The following is a 6,000-nucleotide window of genomic DNA, read 5'->3' as shown; positions in this document are numbered from 1 at the left end:
CACTTGTCTTGTTTTTATTGTTTTTTCTCGGTTATTGGGTTGCTTGTACATAGTTTTCTGGCTCACATTTTGTCTCCCGAAAATGGGCTAGTAGAACCTTGCTACTCAAAGTGTGGTCCACAAATCAGTAGCACTGACATCACCTACAACCTTGACCTTATTAGAAATGCAGAATTCTGGACACCTTCCCAGACCTTCTAAATCAGAATCTGCATTTTTATAAGATCCCCAAGTGACTGGTTTGCATACTAAAGTTTGGGAAGTACTGATCTGTAGTACGGTCCTTTCTAAAATATAATTCATTTCCGTTTGCTGAGGGAAAAATGTATAGAAGAATCAAGCTATCCTTTGGATCAGAGAAGTCAAAGAAAGAAATTTTAACTTGTGAGATAATATCTGTTGATTGGTCATAGCCACCAGAAATGCAGAACTGAGGATTCTCAGGCTGCTTGCTGTCTCAAAGAAGGATGCCATGACTGATGAGTGGTATCTGCCCTGATATATGGGAGGGGAGAAATCCGGAATGCATGCCATACTTTGTAAAATTTGCTTTGGAAATCATTAAAATGGGAAGTCAGGAGTGATGCCAAAGACTTTAACAAATCTGACTTTACCTGAGCTGTCTTTGCCCTACCGCACCCAGCCCAACCACCTCTTGAGTGGATTTTATAGGAGTAAACTAATAGATTCACAATCAGCTAAGTATCACACTATTTTAATGATGCAAAACACCTCATCATAAATTATTTTGAAAGTAATGTCAAGGACATCCAAATTGTAAAATACCTTGAAGTCAGAATAAAGGCAACTGAGTTGGCATTTTCCTCCACATTCATACTATAATAACTAAGTGTCTCTCGCACTCAGTAAAATAAATATGTGAGCTGATCCCAAAAGTTGCTTCATGTGACAGCCCCTAATTCTGCTTTTATTTCCAACTGCCTCAGAGAAGAGGAAGAATGAGATTATGCATGTGAAATATTTGTAGATTGTCAAGTTCTATATAATTATAAATATCTACCACCTTCCAGTACCTCAGGAAATTGGGAATTAACGGAAATAGTGGAGTTCAAGTTATAAACTCTGTCACCTCCAGGCCTTTGGCCAAACCCATGCCTAAGCTTCTTCTGATAAAAACAATGGTTTACTCTCACCTCTCCATGCTGGACTAACTTGCCCAGCTTCAAGAGGGATACTGTAACTGGAGCATAAGAGGGATTTCTCACCATTCTGTATATAATGATCTCATGGGAGAAATAGAAAGGAAAACAAATGTCAGGTTAATAACGTCTTGGGGAAAAGCAAAAGCAATAATCACAGTAAGACCTGACCACAGTATGTCTTGGTTGGTATTGTTACTACTAAGCTTTGTCTCATGAGGCAAGATCAGTGTAGCCCCCCCAAAATTAGACATCCACTTTTAAAGTGCCCTTGGATCAAATGGACCAGTGCAGAGCAGGCCTTGGCTTCTCGCGACAGGTCTGTGAAAAGACCATGTGCTGAGGAGGGTAACTGCTGAGGTGCTGAGATGCAGCTGGGCATATTCATGTTCCCTTCTGAACAAGAGACTGGAGATGGGGCCCCCTACTGTTCAAAGCCATGGTCTAAAAGAGACCTTTTATCATATAAGTCACCAGAGACAAGAAGAATAAAAACATTCTTTCCTAAGAGATTTCAGGCACACGGGAGGAAGCAGGGAATTTTTGTTAAGAGAACACTCCTGGGTCCCAAAAAGAGTCTTATTAATGGATCTTCAACTTTTCTTCAGGCAAGCCTAGACTCTCAATATTGGCAGAAGCCTACTCCTAAATTAACAGGCACTCTGTAATGTCACTGTACCACTAGTTGTGAGCTGGAGAAAAGGCCCTTTTTAATTTTCTAATGTCATTTATTTCTGATGTCGGAAAGAGATGAACTAGCCTTAATACATTGACTTTGCCTCTGGATTTTTTTCTCCTCAGGAAGGGGACTATTGCCTCCAGTACAATACGGTCATGTCTCAGCAATCCACTTATTGTTTATCCACTTGATGGGCTTCTCAAACAACATTTTTAATTCCAGGATGACCTCCTCTTTTTGTGGGGGAGAAGTTGCTTCAACTATTAATTGTTCTGTGCTTAGAGAACAAAAACTAAATTTAAGATTAGCCTCACCCAAAATTGTGATAGTAACCTCCTAACAAATCTCACATCCACCTTTTCTATCACTCTTTCTTTACCCCTCCAGTAAAATACATACTGTATTCTAGAGGCAAATCTAAAGAATTGCTTGCTTATCTTACTTGAAATGATCTCTTCGGTCATCAGCCTCTCTCTGTGGGAGAGTTAGAGGCTCCCTATAAAAGACCAGCATTCAGATGAACAGTTAGTTCTGGTTTGTCTTGGTTTCTTTGCTTTAGTTCAGGGACCATGTAATACAGAACACTATGAAATTTACTTCACAAAATATCATCTTCTGAGTGGAAAAATTTTTGAGCATGTTAGTCGTTCTCCTCTGAAACAGGATAGCCTGGGCCAGAGCCTTATGCTGGTTTTCAGGAGTAATGATAATTCCCTCCCCACATGAAAATACATTTATTGCTGAAAAGCCAGGTTTGAACAAACTACCGTTGGCAACAGTATTTCCCCTAATGGCTCTGAATCAACTCCTAGATCGAAACCTCTTTCCTAGAGAACTATTTCTGGATTCTCACTTTGAGAGGACCTTATGGACGACCGGACGTTCATGAAGCAATTCCCCGAGTGAAGTAGTTGCCACACAATAAACTCTCCATGGCTAAGTTCATCCCAGATCAGGCGGAGGAAGCTCATTAGCTGAAGGGGAGGAAAATGACTCGGTACTAATAAAAAAAATAGATGATCATGTGTATTTCTCTCTCTTGACCTGGTCCACAAGAAGAAAGACCCATCTGGAAGCAACTGTAATAACTTTACTTCACCAGGTGGTTGCCGTTTTAAGAGTTCTTTTTGAAATTTGGTTCAATGAAACATTTTGTAAACTCAAAATAAGTACCTACTGTTATAAATTCCTTTAAAATGAAATTGATTTCTCATTCAACTTCCGTGTTTGTTTTTCAGTTTAGAAAGAATGGAAAATGAAATCCTTCTTCTGCCCCAAAATCGACCAAATAAAATGGTATAATCACTTTGGAAAACAGTTTGGTATGGTCTTGAAGAGTTAAACATAAATTTATATACAGTCCAACAATTCCACTCCTTGGTTTCTCAAGAGAAATGAAAATACAAATTTCACACAGAGATTGGTAAACAAATGCCCATAACAACATTACTCATAACAGCCCAAAAGTGGAAACCATCTAATGTCTGTCAACGGTTGCACGGATAAACAAAACGGGGCATACCCATAAATGCACTACAATTCTAACAATTACTAACACCTGCTGCAACATGGATGATGTTAAAAATATTCTGCCAAGAGAAAGAATCTGTATTGCATAATTTTATTTATATGAAATGTCCAGAAAAGGCAAATCTATAGAGATGGAAAGCAGATTTGTGTTTGCCTGGGGCTGGAAGGTGGGAAGACAGATTAACTGCAAAAAGGCACAAAGGATTTTTCAGAGTAATGGAATGTTTTAAAACTTGACGGCATTGACTGACGGTTGCAAAACTCCATACATTTACTAAAAATCAGTGAATGATACAAGTAAAATGGGTGAATTTATGATACATCGATTACACGTCAACAGAGCTGTTTTAAAAGTATGCGCACAAGGTGCACACGCAGAGACACACACATATACACACACAGACACACACACTGGTTTCTCCATCACCCAGAGAGTAAAGTGCAAATTCTTTACCACAGCATGAACACTCTCTCTATCCCCCTCTCCCTTTCCAATCCAATGGTCTTCATTTCCCACGCACACAACAATGCAGTAGCTTTTCCCCTTTCCCAGAACATGCAGGGCTGTTTCACATTTCTGCACTTTTTCCCCACCTGAAAACCCATAACTCCTTCTCTACATAGAGAACCACTCATCTTTCAAGACGCAGTGTAAATTAAACTTCTCTGAACTGGTACCTAAGCTGTCTCATCAGAATAAGTTCCTTCCTCGTTGTGTTCCCATAGAATCGATATATGTGTATGTGTGTATGTGTGCATGTGTTGTGTGCATGTGTGTGTGTACCATTTCTTATTTGTATTATAATCATTTGTTTTCAATGCCACCTCCACTGTGGGTTTCTGTGTTTTTTAGAAGGCAGAAAAAAAACCCTATATACTAATGACTATTTTATGTCGAACATTTACTCTTTGCAATGTACTTTTTACATGTTACTTCTCATCCTCTTAGAACCCTGTAGGTGAGATATTACTGTCTCCATTACCCAAATGAGGAAACCAAGGCTCAAAGAGGAGACAAAAGATGTGTAGGATCACACTGGCAGTAAGCAGGAAAACTGAGGTAAAACCCATATCAGCTAGACTCCAAAAACCTATGTTCTTTTCACTAAACTGCTTCTGGTTCACAAGTAGAGCATAAGGAAGAAAGGATACATAGATTCAATGTATTGTAATGGCAAGAGTAGTAAGACCTGATTCTTAGTGTCCGTTCTATCACTGATCATTTAATGTTGGAACAGTCATTTGACAACTTGGGCCTCAGTTTCTTTATCAGGAAAATAAGAACTTGGACTAGATAATCTCCAAAGTTCCACTGGTTCTAAAAATTATGATTCTATGTGCTATCTCACAATCACCAGGAAACAAATACACCAAACCAGAGCATGCTCTTTGTTGATAAACTGTAATCTCAACACAGGTCATGTCTGGTGATGTTACCGTAACACACTACTATGCACTGATCCCAGCAGCATAAGTGCTTGAACAATTCTTGTGCTGTTTCTTAAGCAGCTGTTAAAGAGTAGGACAGGACTCTCAATTCTCTGACTGCATGCTTTATGAGATAGTATCCAACAATTAAAATTCTACACTGCCTTGATGTCCATCTCTGTCCTAGCACAGGCGGTCAACATCACTCACCTAATAAATGCTACCTGCACAGTGCCAGGCATTGCTCCAGCTGATTTGCAAGTATTCACAAGCACTGTCTCCGAACCTGCCTCTTCCCTACAACTCATTCAATACGTTGCCAGATAAACTTCCCTGAAACATAGAAACTCCCTCTGTGTCATTCCTCTGCTGATAAGCAACCTCCACCCTCCAGCCCAGCATTTCATTTCTTATACAATAAAATCAGAATCCTAAGTCTGGCTTACATGTTCTTCTGTGGCTTAGTTCCAATCTATTTTTCAAACCCTTTTCCTCTACCACTCTTTATAGTCCTTGCATTCCAGGCAAAATAAATTACCTAAGGGTCACTGTACTCAAGGAAGATTTTTAATATAATTTCTATACAGACATAGTTTTAAACAATATCATAAATCATTGTAAAATTTAGAACATACTTTCCTGCTAGCATACAGACTGGACTCTGTTCATGCAATAGGTTTACGTGGCTTCTTGTGCTGGTGTCTTTCTAGAATGCCCTTTCCCATCATCTACATATTTCAAATTCTTCAAATGAGCTGCCATGTCAAGTGCCTAATATGGTAACTGACATGTAAGTATTCAGCACATATATTCAGCTATTCAGAGTTGCTTTCTGTCCCTCTTATTAGTAATTTCTCTCCCTCTCTGAACTCATACGATCTCTCTTATGGAGCATACTACTTTCTATTTTGTTTTATAATTATTTAATGTGAATGATCAAAAGCTCTTGGAAAAACGAGTATTTGTCCTATGTGTACCCAACACCAAACACAAATTGTAAGAGCTCAATAAATCTTTCCTTAATGAACGAAAATACAATTAGTGGGAGCCACCAGAGGGGTTGCTGGTAGAAACTGACATCTGGAAATGGAGTGGGGATGGAGTTGAGGTACTATTATGTGCCAAGGTACTATTATGAGCACAGCTTCATCCATTATTTCATTTAATCCTTTCAAAAACCCTAAGTAGGTGCTAATAATATCT

Source organism: Ursus arctos, unplaced genomic scaffold (assembly GCF_023065955.2).
Source record: "Ursus arctos isolate Adak ecotype North America unplaced genomic scaffold, UrsArc2.0 scaffold_36, whole genome shotgun sequence".
NCBI lineage: Eukaryota > Metazoa > Chordata > Mammalia > Carnivora > Ursidae > Ursus > Ursus arctos.
The sequence above is the reverse complement of the archived record's forward strand: the minus strand, read 5'-3'. Positions refer to the sequence as shown.